The sequence below is a fragment of the Calliopsis andreniformis genome, unplaced genomic scaffold (assembly GCF_051401765.1).
Source record: "Calliopsis andreniformis isolate RMS-2024a unplaced genomic scaffold, iyCalAndr_principal scaffold0014, whole genome shotgun sequence".
In the NCBI taxonomy this organism is placed as follows: Eukaryota; Metazoa; Arthropoda; class Insecta; order Hymenoptera; family Andrenidae; genus Calliopsis; species Calliopsis andreniformis.
In genome coordinates, this window is record NW_027480427.1 from 2,737,196 (window position 1) to 2,752,112 (window position 14,917).

The following is a 14,917-nucleotide window of genomic DNA, read 5'->3' on the forward strand; positions in this document are numbered from 1 at the left end:
ATGGCCAATTCTACGTTCCGGGCAACCTAGGCTTCACTCTAGGGCGTTGCTCCACCAGATCGAATAGTTAGTGCCTTAGAAGTCAACGCCAGAAGCATAAAATACAATATAAATACAACAGTTTTTCCATCGTATAAAACGAATAATTGCAACCAGCATGAAACTTATGGTCATTTCTACTTTCTGAGCAACCTAGGCTTCACCCTAGGGCGTTGCTCCAACAGATTGAATAGTTAGGGCCTTAGAAGTCAACGCCCGAACCATAAAACGCAAAAAAAATACAACAGTGTTTCCATCATATAACAGGAATAATTGCAACCAGTTTGAAAGTGATGGCCAATTCTACATTCCGGGCAACCTAGGCTTCACTCTATGGCGTGGCTCCACCAGATCGAATAGTTGGTGCCTTAGAAGTCAACGCCAGAAGCATAAAATACAATATAAATACAACAGTTTTTCCATCGTATAAAACGAATAATTGCAACCAGTATGAAACTTATGGTCATTTCAACTTTCCGAGCAACCTAGGCTTCACCCCAGAGCGTTGCTCCAACGGATTAAATAGTTAGGGCCTTAGAAGTCAACGCCCGAACCATAAAATGCAAAAAAAATACAGCAGTGTTTCCATCATATAACAGGTATAATTGCAACCAGTTTGAAATTGATGGACAATTCTACGTTCCGGGCAACCTAGGCTTCGCTCTAGGGCGTTGCTCCACCAGATCGAATAGTTAGGGCCTTAGAAGTCAACGCCCGAACCATAAGATGCAAAAAAAATACAACAGTGTTTCCATCATATAACAGGAATAATTGCAAGCAGTTTGAAAGTGATGGCCAATTCTACGTTCCGGGCAACCTAGGTTTCACTCCAGGGCGTTGCTCCACCAGACCGAATAGTTACGGCCTAAGAAGGCACCGCCAGAAGCATAAAATACAATATAAATATAACAGTTTTTCCATCGTATATAACGAATAATAGCAACCAGTTTGAAAGTGATGGTCATTTCTACGTTCCGGGCAACCTAGGCTTCACTCTAGGTCGTTGCTCCACCAGATCAAACAGCGAGGGCCTTGGAAGTCAACGCCCGAAGCATAAAATACAAAATAAATAGAACAGTTTTTCCATTGTATAAAGCGAATAATTGCAACCAGTATGAAACTTATGGTCATTTCTACTTTCCGAGCAACCTAGGCTTCACCCTAGGGCGTTGATCCAACAGATTGAATATTTAGGGCCTTAGAAGTCAACGCCCGAAGCATAAAATACAATATAAATACAACAGTTTTTCCATCGTATAGAACGGATAATTGTATCCAGTGTGAAACTTATGGTCATTTCTACGTTCCGGGCAACCTCGGCTTCACTCTAGGGCGTTGCTCCTCCAGATCAAACAGTTAGTTCCTTAGAAGTCAACGCCCGAAGCATAAAATACAAAATAAATAGAACAGTTTTTCCATCGTATAAAACGAATAATAGCAACCAGTGTAAAAGTTATGATCATTTCTACGTTCCGGCAACCTAGGCTTCACCCCAGGGCGTTGTTCCACCAGATCGAATAGTTAGGGGCTAAGAAGTGAACGCCAGCACCATAAAATACAATATAAATACAATAGTTCTTCCATCATATAAAACGAATAATTGCAACCAGTATGAAAGTTATGGTCATTTCTACGTTCCGGGCAACCTTGGCTTCACTCTATGGCGTTCTTCCACCACATCCAATAGCTGCGGCCTCAGAAGTCAACGCCTGAAGCATAAAATACAATAAAAATACAACAGTCTTTCCATCCTATTACAGGAATAATTGCAACCCCTGTGAAAGTGATGTTCATTTGTACGTTCCAGGCAACCTAGGCATCACTCTAGGTCGTTGTTCCACCAGATCGAATTGTTAGGGCCTAAGAAGTCAACGCCAGAAGCATAAGATACAATATAAATATAACAGTTTTTCCATCCTATCGAACGAATAATAGCAACCAGTGTGAAAGTTATGGCCATTTCTACGTTCCGTGCAACCTAGGCTTCACGCCTAGGGCGTTGCTCCACCAGATCAAACAGTTAGGGCCTTAGAAGCCAACGCCCGAAGCATAAAATACAAAATAAATAGAACAGTTTTTCCATTGTATAAAACGAATAATTGCAACCAGTGTAAAAGTTATGGTCATTTCTACGTTCCCGGCAACCTAGGCTTCACCCTGGGGCGTTGTCCCACCAGATCGAATAGTCAGGGCCTAAGAAGTGAACGTCAGAAGCATAAAATACAATATAAATACAACAGTTTTTCCATCATATAAAACAAGTAATTGCAACCAGTATGAAAGTAGTGGTCATTTCTACGTTCCGGGCAACCTAGACTACACCCTAGAGCGTTACTCCAACAGATCGAATGGTTAGTGCCTTAGAAGTCCACGGCCGAAGCATAAAATACAATAAAGATGCAACAGTTTTTCCATCATATAACAGGAATAATTGCAACCAGTTTGAAAGTGATGATCATTTCTACGTTCCGGGCAACCTAGGCTTCACTCTGGGGCGTTGCTCCGCCAGATCTAATAGTTAGTGCCTTAGAAGTCAACGCCAGAGGCATAAAATAGAATATAAATACAACAGCCGTTACACCGTATAAAACGAATAATTGCAAACTGTGTGAAGGTTATGGTCATATCTACGTTCCGGGCAACCGAGGCTTCACTCCAGGGCGTTGCTCCACCAGACCGAATAGTTACGGCCTAAGAAGTCAACACCAGAAGCATAAAATACGATATAAATACAACAGCTTTTCCATCGTATAAAACGAATAATTGCAACCAGTATGAATCTTATGGTCATTTCTACTTTCCGAGCAAGCTGGGCTTCACCCTAGGGCGTTGCTCCAACAGATTGAATAGTTAGGGCCTTAGAAGTCAACGCCCGAAGCATAAAATGCAATAAGAATACAACAGTGTATCCATCATATAACAGGAATAATTGCAACCAGTTTGAAAGCGATGGCCAATTCTACGTTCCGGGCAACCTAGGCTTCACTCCAGGGCGTTGTTCCACCTGATCGAATAGTTAGTGCCTTAAAGGTCAACGCCAGAAGCGTAAAATACAATATAAATACAACAGTTTTTCCATCGTATAAAACGAATAATTGCAACCAGTATGAAACTTATGGCCATTTCTACTTTCCGAGCAACCTAGGCTTCACCCTAGGGCGTTGCTCCAACAGATTGAATAGTTAGGACCTTAGAAGTCAACGCCCTAACCATAAAATGCAAAAAAAATACAACAGTGTTTCCATCATATAACAGGAATAATTGCAACCAGTTTGAAAGTGATGGCCAATTCTACGTTCCGGGCAACCTAGGCTTCGCCCTAGGGCGTTGCTCCACCATATCGAATAGATAGTGCCTTAGAAGTCAACGCCAGAAGCATAAAATACGATATAAATACAACAGTTTTTCCATCGTATAAAACGAATAATTGCAACCAGTATGAAACTTACGTTCATTTCTACTTTCCGAGCAACCTAGGCTTCACCCTAGGGCGTTGCTCCAACAGATTGAATAGTTAGGGCCTTAGAAGCCAACGCCCGAACCATAAAATGCAAAAAAAATACAACAGTGTTTCCATCATATAACAGGAATAATTGCAACCAGTTTGAAAGTGGTGGCCAATTCTACGTTCCGGGCAACCTAGGCTTCACTGTATGGCGTGGCTCCACCAGATCGAATAGTTAGTGCCTTAGAAGTCAACGCCAGAAGCATAAAACACAATATAAATACAACAGCTTTTCCATCGTATAAAACGAATAATTGCAACCAGTATGAAACTTATGGTCATTTCAACTTTCCGAGCAACCTAGGATTCACCCTAGAGCGTTGGTCCAACGGATTGAATAGTTAGGGCCTTAGAAGTCAACGCCCGAACCATAAAATGCAAAAAAAATACAACAGTGTTTCCATCACATATCAGGAATAATTGCAACCAGTATGAAAGTGATGGCCAATTCTACGTTCCGGGCAACCTAGGTTTCACTCCAGGGCGTTGCTCCACCAGACCGAATAGTTACGGCCTAAGAAGTCAACACCAGAAGCATAAAATACGATATAAATACAACAGCTTTTCCATCGTATAAAACGAATAATTGCAACCAGTATGAAACTTATGGTCATTTCTACTTTCCGAGCAAGCTAGGCTTCACCCTAGGGCGTTGCTCCAACAGATTGAATAGTTAGGGCCTTAGAAGTCAACGACCGAAGCATAAAATGCAATAAGAATACAACAGTGTATCCATCATATAACAGGAATAATTGCAACCAGTTTGAAAGTGATGGCCAATTCTACGTTCCGGGCAACCTAGGCTTCACTCTAGGGCGTTGCTCCAACAGGTTGTATAGTTAGGGCCTTAGAAGTCAACGCCCGAACCATAAAATGCAAAAAAAATACAACAGTTTTTCCATCATATGACAGGAATAATTGCAACCAGTTTGAAAGTGATGGTCATTTCTACGTTCCGGCCAACCTAGGCTTCAATCTAGGTCGTTGCTCCACCAGATCGAATAGTTAGTGCCTTGGAAGTCAACGCCAGAAGCATAGAAAACAATATAAATACAACAGTTTTTCCATCGTATAAAACGAATAATTGCAACCAGTATGAAAGTTAACGTCATTTCTACTTTCCGGGCAACCTAGGCTTCACCCTAGGGCGTTGCTCCAACAGATTGAATAGTTACGGCCTTAGAAGTCAACGCCGGAAGCATAAAATGCAATAAAAATCGAACAGTTTTTCCATCGTATAAAAGGATTAATTACAACCAGTTTGAAAGTGATGGTCATTTCTACTTTCCGGGCAACCTAGGCTACACCCTAGGGCGTTGCTCCAACAGATTGAATAGTTAGGGCCTTAGAAGTCAACGCCCGAAGCATAAAATGCAATAAAAATACAACAGTTTTTCCATCATATAACAGGAATAATTGCAACCAGTTTGAAAGTGATGATCATTTCTCGTTCCGGGCAACCCAGGCTTCACTCTGGGGCGTTGCTCCGCCAGATCTAATAGTTAGTGCCTTAGAAGTCAACGCCAGAGGCATAAAATAGAATATAAATACAACAGCCGTTACACCGTATAAAACGAATAATTGCAAACTGTGTGAAGGTTATGGTCATATCTACGTTCCGGGCAACCGAGGCTTCACTCTATGGCGTTCTTCCACCACATCCAATAGCTGCGGCCTCAGAAGTCAACGCCTGAAGCATAAAATACAATAAAAATACAACAGTCTTTCCATCCTATAACAGGAATAATTGCAACCCTTGTGAAAGTGATGTTCATTTGTACGTTCCAGGCAACCTAGGCATCACTCTAGGGCGTTGTTCCACCAGATCGAATTGTTAGGGCCTAAGAAGTCAACGCCAGAAGCATAAGATACAATATAAATATAACAGTTTTTCCATCCTATCGAACGAATAATAGCAACCAGTGTGAAAGTTATGGTCATTTCTACGTTCCGTGCAACCTAGGCTTCACGCCTAGGGCGCTGCTCCACCAGATCAAACAGTTAGGGCCTTAGAAGTCAACGCCCGAAGCATAAAATACAAAATAAATAGAACAGTTTTTCCATTGTATAAAACGAATAATTGCAACCAGTGTAAAAGTTATGGTCATTTCTACGTTCCGGGCAACCTAGGCTTCACTCCAGGGCGTTGCTCCACCAGACCGAATAGTTACGGCCTAAGAAGTCAACACCAGAAGCATAAAATACGATATAAATACAACAGCTTTTCCATCGTATAAAACGAATAATTGCAACCAGTATGAATCTTATGGTCATTTCTACTTTCCGAGCAAGCTGGGCTTCACCCTAGGGCGTTGCTCCAACAGATTGAATAGTTAGGGCCTTAGAAGTCAACGCCCGAAGCATAAAATGCAATAAGAATACAACAGTGTATCCATCATATAACAGGAATAATTGCAACCAGTTTGAAAGCGATGGCCAATTCTACGTTCCGGGCAACCTAGGCTTCACTCCAGGGCGTTGTTCCACCTGATCGAATAGTTAGTGCCTTAAAGGTCAACGCCAGAAGCATAAAATACAATATAAATACAACAGCTTTTCCATCGTATAAAACGAATAATTGCAACCAGTATGAAACTTATGGTCATTTCAACTTTCCGAGCAACCTAGGATTCACCCTAGAGCGTTGGTCCAACGGATTGAATAGTTAGGGCCTTAGAAGTCAACGCCCGAACCATAAAATGCAAAAAAAATACAACAGTGTTTCCATCATATATCAGGAATAATTGCAACCAGTTTGAAAGTGATGGCCAATTCTACGTTCCGGGCAACCTAGGTTTCACTCCAGGGCGTTGCTCCACCAGACCGAATAGTTACGGCCTAAGAAGTCAACGCCAGAAGCATAAAATACGATATAAATACAACAGCTTTTCCATCGTATAAAACGAATAAATGCAATCAGTATGAAACTTATGATCATTTCTACTTTCCGAGCAAGCTAGGCTTCACCCTAGGGCGTTGCTCCAACAGATTGAATAGTTAGGGCCTTAGAAGTCAACGACCGAAGCATAAAATGCAATAAGAATACAACAGTGTATCCATCATATAACAGGAATAGTTGCAACCAGTTTGAAAGTGATGGCCAATTCTTCGTTCCGGCAACCTAGGCTTCACTCTAGGGCGTTGCTCCACCAGAGCGAATAGTTAGTGCCTTAGAAGTCAACGCCAGAAGCATAAGATACAATATAAATATAACAGTTTTTCCATCCTATCGAACGAATAATAGCAACCAGTGTGAAAGTTATGGTCATTTCTACGTTCCGTGCAACCTAGGCTTCACGCCTAGGGCGTTGCTCCACCAGATCAAACAGTTAGGGCCTTAGAAGCCAACGCCCGAAGCATAAAATACAAAATAAATAGAACAGTTTTTCCATTGTATAAAACGAATAATTGCAACCAGTGTAAAAGTTATGGTCATTTCTACGTTCCGGGCAACCTAGGCTTCACCCTGCGGCGTTGTTCCACCAGATCGAATAGTTAGGGCCTAAGAAGTGAACGTCAGAAGCATAAAATACAATATAAATACAACAGTTTTTCCATCATATAAAACAAGTAATTGCAACAGGTATGAAAGTAGTGGTCATTTCTACGTTCCGGGCAACCTAGACTACACCCTAGAGCATTACTCCAACAGATCGAATGGTTAGTGCCTTAGAAGTCCACGGCCGAAGCATAAAATACAAAATAAATAGAACTGCTTTTCCATCGTATAAAACGAATAGTTGCAACCAGTATGAAAGTTAACGTCATTTCTACGTCCCGGGCAACCTAGGCTTCACTCTAGGGCGTTGCTCCACCAGATCGAATAGTTAGGGCCTTAGAAGTCAACGCCAGAATCATAAAATACAATAAAGATGCAAGAGCTTTTCCATCGTATTAAACGAATAATTTCAACCAGTGTGAATGTCATGGTCATATCTACATTGCGAGCAACCTAGGCTTAACTCTAGGGCGTTGATCCAACAGATTGAATAGTTAGGGCCTTGGCAGTCAACGCCCGAAGCATAAAATACAATATAAATACAACAGTTTTTCCATCATATGACAGGAATAATTGCAACCAGTTTGAAAGTGATGGTCATTTCTACGTTCCGGCCAACCTAGGCTTCAATCTAGGTCGTTGCTCCACCAGATCGAATAGTTAGTGCCTTGGAAGTCAACGCCAGAAGCATAGAAAACAATATAAATACAACAGTTTTTCCATCGTATAAAACGAATAATTGCAACCAGTATGAAAGTTAACGTCATTTCTACTTTCCGGGCAACCTAGGCTTCACCCTAGGGCGTTGCTCCAACAGATTGAATAGTTACGGCCTTAGAAGTCAACGCCGGAAGCATAAAATGCAATAAAAATCGAACAGTTTTTCCATCGTATAAAAGGATTAATTACAACCAGTTTGAAAGTGATGGTCATTTCTACTTTCCGGGCAACCTAGGCTACACCCTAGGGCGTTGCTCCAACAGATTGAATAGTTAGGGCCTTAGAAGTCAACGCCCGAAGCATAAAATGCAATAAAAATACAACAGTTTTTCCATCATATAACAGGAATAATTGCAACCAGTTTGAAAGTGATGATCATTTCTACGTTCCGGGCAACCCAGGCTTCACTCTGGGGCGTTGCTCCGCCAGATCTAATAGTTAGTGCCTTAGAAGTCAACGCCAGAGGCATAAAATAGAATATAAATACAACAGCCGTTACACCGTATAAAACGAATAATTGCAAACTGTGTGAAGGTTATGGTCATATCTACGTTCCGGGCAACCGAGGCTTCACTCTATGGCGTTCGTCCACCACATCCAATAGCTGCGGCCTCAGAAGTCAACGCCTGAAGCATAAAATACAATAAAAATACAACAGTCTTTCCATCCTATAACAGGAATAATTGCAACCCTTGTGAAAGTGATGTTCATTTGTACGTTCCGGGCAACCTAGGCATCACTCTAGGGCGTTGTTCCACCAGATCGAATTGTTAGGGCCTAAGAAGTCAACGCCAGAAGCATAAGATACAATATAAATATAACAGTTTTTCCATCCTATCGAACGAATAATAGCAACCAGTGTGAAAATTATGGTCATTTCTACGTTCCGTGCAGCCTAGGCTTCACGCCTAGGGCGCTGCTCCACCAGATCAAACAGTTAGGGCCTTAGAAGTCAACGCCCGAAGCATAAAATACAAAATAAATAGAACAGTTTTTCCATTGTATAAAACGAATAATTGCAACCAGTGTAAAAGTTATGGTCATTTCTACGTTCCGGGCAACCTAGGCTTCACTCCAGGGCGTTGCTCCACCAGACCGAATAGTTACGGCCTAAGAAGTCAACACCAGAAGCATAAAATACGATATAAATACAACAGCTTTTCCAACGTATAAAACGAATAATTGCAACCAGTATGAATCTTATGGTCATTTCTACTTTCCGAGCAAGCTGGGCTTCACCCTAGGGCGTTGCTCCAACAGATTGAATAGTTAGGGCCTTAGAAGTCAACGCCCGAAGCATAAAATGCAATAAGAATACAACAGTGTATCCATCATATAACAGGAATAATTGCAACCAGTTTGAAAGCGATGGCCAATTCTACGTTACGGGCAACCTAGGCTTCACTCCAGGGCGTTGTTCCACCTGATCGAATAGTTAGTGCCTTAAAGGTCAACGCCAGAAGCATAAAATACAATATAAATACAACAGTTTTTCCATCGTATTAAACGAATAATTGCAACCAGTATGAAACTTATGGCCATTTCTACTTTCCGAGCAACCTAGGCTTCACCCTAGGGCGTTGCTCCAACAGATTGAATAGTTAGGACCTTAGAAGTCAACGCCCTAACCATAAAATGCAAAAAAAATACAACAGTGTTTCCATCATATAACAGGAATAATTGCAACCAGTTTGAAAGTGATGGCCAATTCTACGTTCCGGGCAACATAGGCTTCGCCCTAGGGCGTTGCTCCACCATATCGAATAGATAGTGCCTTAGAAGTCAACGCCAGAAGCATAAAATACGATATAAATACAACAGTTTTTCCATCGTATAAAACGAATAATTGCAACCAGTATGAAACTTATGTTCATTTCTACTTTCCGAGCAACCTAGGCTTCACCCTAGGGCGTTGCTCCAACAGATTGAATAGTTAGGGCCTTAGAAGTCAACGCCCGAACCATAAAATGCAAAAAAAATACAACAGTGTTTCCATCATATAACAGGAATAATTGCAACCAGTTTGAAAGTGGTGGCCAATTCTACGTTTCGGGCAACCTAGGCTTCACTCTATGGCGTGGCTCCACCAGATCGAATAGTTAGTGCCTTAGAAGTCAACGCCAGAAGCATAAAATACAATATAAATACAACAGCTTTTCCATCGTATAAAACGAATAATTGCAACCAGTATGAAACTTATGGTCATTTCAACTTTCCGAGCAAGCTAGGCTTCACCCTAGGGCGTTGCTCCAACAGATTGAATAGTTAGGGCCTTAGAAGTCAACGACCGAAGCATAAAATGCAATAATAATACAACAGTGTATCCATCATATAACAGGAATAATTGCAACCAGTTTGAAAGTGATGGCCAATTCTACGTTCCGGGCAACCTCGGCTTCACTCTAGGGCGTTGCTCCAACAGGTTGTATAGTTAGGGCCTTAGAAGTCAACGCCCGAACCATAAAATGCAAAAAAAATACAACAGTGTTTCCATCATATAACAGGAATAATTGCAACCAGTTTGAAAGTGAAGGCCAATTCTACGTTCCGGGCAACCTAGGCTTCACTCTATTGCGTTGCTCCACCAGATCGAATAGTTAGTGCCTTAGAAGTCAACGCCAGAAGCATAAAATACAATATAAATACAACAGCTTTCCATCGTATAAAACGAATAATTGCAACCAGTATGAAACTTATGGACATTTCTACTTTCTGAGCAAACTAGCCTTCACCCTAGGGCGTTGCTCCAACAGATTGAATAGTTAGGGCCTTAGAAGTCAACGCCCGAACCATAAAACGCAAAAAAAATACAACAGTGTTTCCATCATATAACAGGAATAATTGCAACCAGTTTGAAAGTGGTGGCCAATTCTACGTTCCGGGCAACCTAGGCTTCACTCTATGGCGTGGCTCCACCAGATCGAATAGTTAGTGCCTTAGAAGTCAACGCCAGAAGCATAAAATACAATATAAATACAACAGCTTTTCCATCGTATAAAACGAATAATTGCAACCAGTATGAAACTTATGGTCATTTCAACTTTCCGAGCAACCTAGGATTCACCCTAGAGCGTTGGTCCAACGGATTGAATAGTTAGGGCCTTAGAAGTCAACGCCCGAACCATAAAATGCAAAAAAAATACAACAGTGTTTCCATCATATATCAGGAATAATTGCAACCAGTTTGAAAGTGATGGCCAATTCTACGTTCCGGGCAACCTAGGTTTCACTCCAGGGCGTTGCTCCACCAGACCGAATAGTTACGGCCTAAGAAGTCAACGCCAGAAGCATAAAATACGATATAAATACAACAGCTTTTCCATCGTATAAAACGAATAAATGCAATCAGTATGAAACTTATGATCATTTCTACTTTCCGAGCAAGCTAGGCTTCACCCTAGGGCGTTGCTCCAACAGATTGAATAGTTAGGGCCTTAGAAGTCAACGACCGAAGCATAAAATGCAATAAGAATACAACAGTGTATCCATCATATAACAGGAATAGTTGCAACCAGTTTGAAAGTGATGGCCAATTCTTCGTTCCGGGCAACCTAGGCTTCACTCTAGGGCGTTGCTCCACCAGAGCGAATAGTTAGTGCCTTAGAAGTCAACGCCAGAAGCATAAAATACAATATAAATACAACAGTTTTTCCATCGTATAAAACGTATATTGCAACCAGTATGAAACTTATGGTCATTCCTACTTTCCGAGCAACCTAGGCTTCACCCTAGGGCGTTGCTCCAACAGATTGAATAGTTAGGGCCTTAGACGTCAACGCCCGAACCATAAAATGCAAAAAAAATACAACAGTGTTTCCATCATATAACAGGAATAATTGCAACCAGTTTGAAAGTGAAGGCCAATTCTACGTTCCGGGCAACCTAGGCTTCACCCTGGGGCGTTGTTCCACCAGATCGAATAGTTAGGGCCTAAGAAGTGAACGTCAGAAGCATAAAATACAATATAAATACAACAGTTTTTCCATCATATAAAACAAGTGATTGCTACCAGTATGAAAGTAGTGGTCATTTCTACGTTCCGGGCAACCTAGACTACACCCTAGAGCGTTGCTCCAACAGATCGAATGGTTAGTGCCTTAGAAGTCCACGGCCGAAGCATAAAATACAAAATAAATAGAACAGTTTATCCATTGTATAAAACGAATAATTGCAACCATTGTAAAAGTTATGGTCATTTCTACGTTCCGGGCAACCTAGGCTTCACTCCAGGGCGTTGCTCCACCAGACCGAATAGTTACGGCCTAAGAAGTCAACACCAGAAGCATAAAATACGATATAAATACAACAGCTTTTCCATCGTATAAAACGAATAATTGCAACCAGTATGAAACTTATGGTCATTTCTACTTTCCGAGCAACCTAGGCTTCACCCTAGGGCGTTGCTCCAACAGATTGAATAGTTAGGGCCTTAGAAGTCAACGCTCGAAGCATAAAATGCAATAAGAATACAACAGTGTATCCATCATATAACAGGAATAATTGCAACCAGTTTGAAAGCGATGGCCAATTCTACGTTCCGGGCAACCTAGGCTTCACTCCAGGGCGTTGTTCCACCTTATCGAATAGTTAGTGCCTTAGAAGTCAACGCCAGAAGCATAAAATACAATATAAATACAACAGTTTTTCCATCGTATAAAACGAATAATTGCAACCAGTATGAAACTTATGGTCATTTCTACTTTCCGAGCAACCTAGGCTTCACCCTAGGGCGTTGCTCCAACAGATTGAATAGTTAGGACCTTAGAAGTCAACGCCCTAACCATAAAATGCAAAAAAAATACAACAGTGTTTCCATCATATAACAGGAATAATTGCAACCAGTTTGAAAGTGATGGCCAATTCTACGTTCCGGGCAACCTAGGCTTCGCCCTAGGGCGTTGCTCCACCATATCGAATAGATAGTGCCTTAGAAGTCAACGCCAGAAGCATAAAATACGATATAAATACAACAGTTTTTCCATCGTATAAAACGAATAATTGCAACCAGTATGAAACTTATGTTCATTTCTACTTTCCGAGCAACCTAGGCTTCACCCTAGGGCGTTGCTCCAACAGATTGAATAGTTAGGGCCTTAGAAGTCAACGCCCGAACCATAAAATGCAAAAAAAATACAACAGTGTTTCCATCATATATCAGGAATAATTGCAACCAGTTTGAAAGTGATGGCCAATTCTACGTTCCGGGCAACCTAGGTTTCACTCCAGGGCGGTACTCCACCAGACCGAATAGTTACGGCCTAAGAAGTCAACGCCAGAAGCATAAAATACGATATAAATACAACAGCTTTTCCATCGTATAAAACGAATAATTGCAATCAGTATGAAACTTATGGTCATTTCTACTTTCCGAGCAAGCTAGGCTTCACCCTAGGGCGTTGCTCCAACAGATTGAATAGTTAGGGCCTTAGAAGTCAACGACCGAAGCATAAAATGCAATAAGAATACAACAGTGTATCCATCATATAACAGGAATAGTTGCAACCAGTTTGAAAGTGATGGCCAATTCTTCGTTCCGGGCAACCTAGGCTTCACTCTAGGGCGTTGCTCCACCAGAGCGGATAGTTAGTCCCTTAGAAGTCAACGCCAGAAGCATAAAATACAATATAAATACAACAGTTTTTCCATCGTATAAAACGTATATTGCAACCAGTATAAAACTTATGGTCATTTCTACTTTCCGAGCCACCTAGGCTTCACCCTAGGGCGTTGCTCCAACAGATTGAATAGTTAGGGCCTTAGACGTCAACGCCCGAACCATAAAATGCAAAAAAAATACAACAGTGTTTCCATCATATAACAGGAATAATTGCAACCAGTTTGAAAGTGAAGGCCAATTCTACGTTCCGGGCAACCTAGGCTTCACTCTATTGCGTTGTTCCACCAGATCGAATAGCTAGTGCCTTAGAAGTCAACGCCAGAAGCATAAAATACAATATAAATACAACAGCTTTCCATCGTATAAAACGAATAATTGCAACCAGTATGAAACTTATGGACATTTCTACTTTCTGAGCAACCTAGGCTTCACCCTAGGGCGTTGCTCCAACAGATTGAATAGTTAAGGCCTTAGAAGTCAACGCCCGAACCATAAAACGCAAAAAAAATACAACAGTGTTTCCATCATATAACAGGAATAATTGCAACCAGTTTGAAAGTGACGGCCAATTCTACATTCCGGGCAACCTAGGCTTCACTCTATGGCGTGGCTCCACCAGATCGAATAGTTGGTGCCTTAGAAGTCAACGCCAGAAGCATAAAATACAATATAAATACAACAGTTTTTCCATCGTATAAAACGAATAATTGCAACCAGTATGAAACTTATGGTCATTTCAACTTTCCGAGCAACCTAGGCTTCACCCTAGAGCGTTGCTCCAACGGATTGAATAGTTAGGGCCTTAGAAGTCAACGCCCGAACCATAAAATGCAAAAAAAATACAGCAGTGTTTCCATCATATAACAGGTATAATTGCAACCAGTTTGAAATTGATGGCCAATTCTACGTTCCGGGCAACCTAGGCTTCGCTCTAGGGCGTTGCTCCACCAGATCGAATAGATAGTGCCTAAGAAGTCCACGCCAGAAGCATAAAATACGATATAAATACAACAGCTTTTCCATCGTATAAAACGAATAATTGCAACCAGTATGAAACTTATGGTCATTTCTACTTTCCGAGCAACCTGGGCTTCACCCTAGGGCGTTGCTCCAACAGATTGAATAGTTAGGGCCTTAGAAGTCAACGCCCGAACCATAAAATGCAAAAAAAAATACAACAGTGTTTCCATCATATATAAGGAGTAATTGCAACCAGTATGAAAGTGATGGCCAATTCTACGTTCCGGGCAACCTAGGCTTCACCCTGGGGCGTTGTTCCACCAGATCGAATAGTTAGGGCCTAAGAAGTGAACGTCAGAAGCATAAAATACAATATAAATACAACAGATTTTCCATCATATAAAACAAGTGATAGCAACCAGTATGAAAGTAGTGGTCATTTCTACGTTCCGGGCAACCTAGACTACACCCTAGAGCGTTGCTCCAACAGATCGAATGGTTAGTGCCTTAGAAGTCCACGGCCGAAGCATAAAATACAAAATAAATAGAACAGTTTATCCATTGTATAAAACGAATA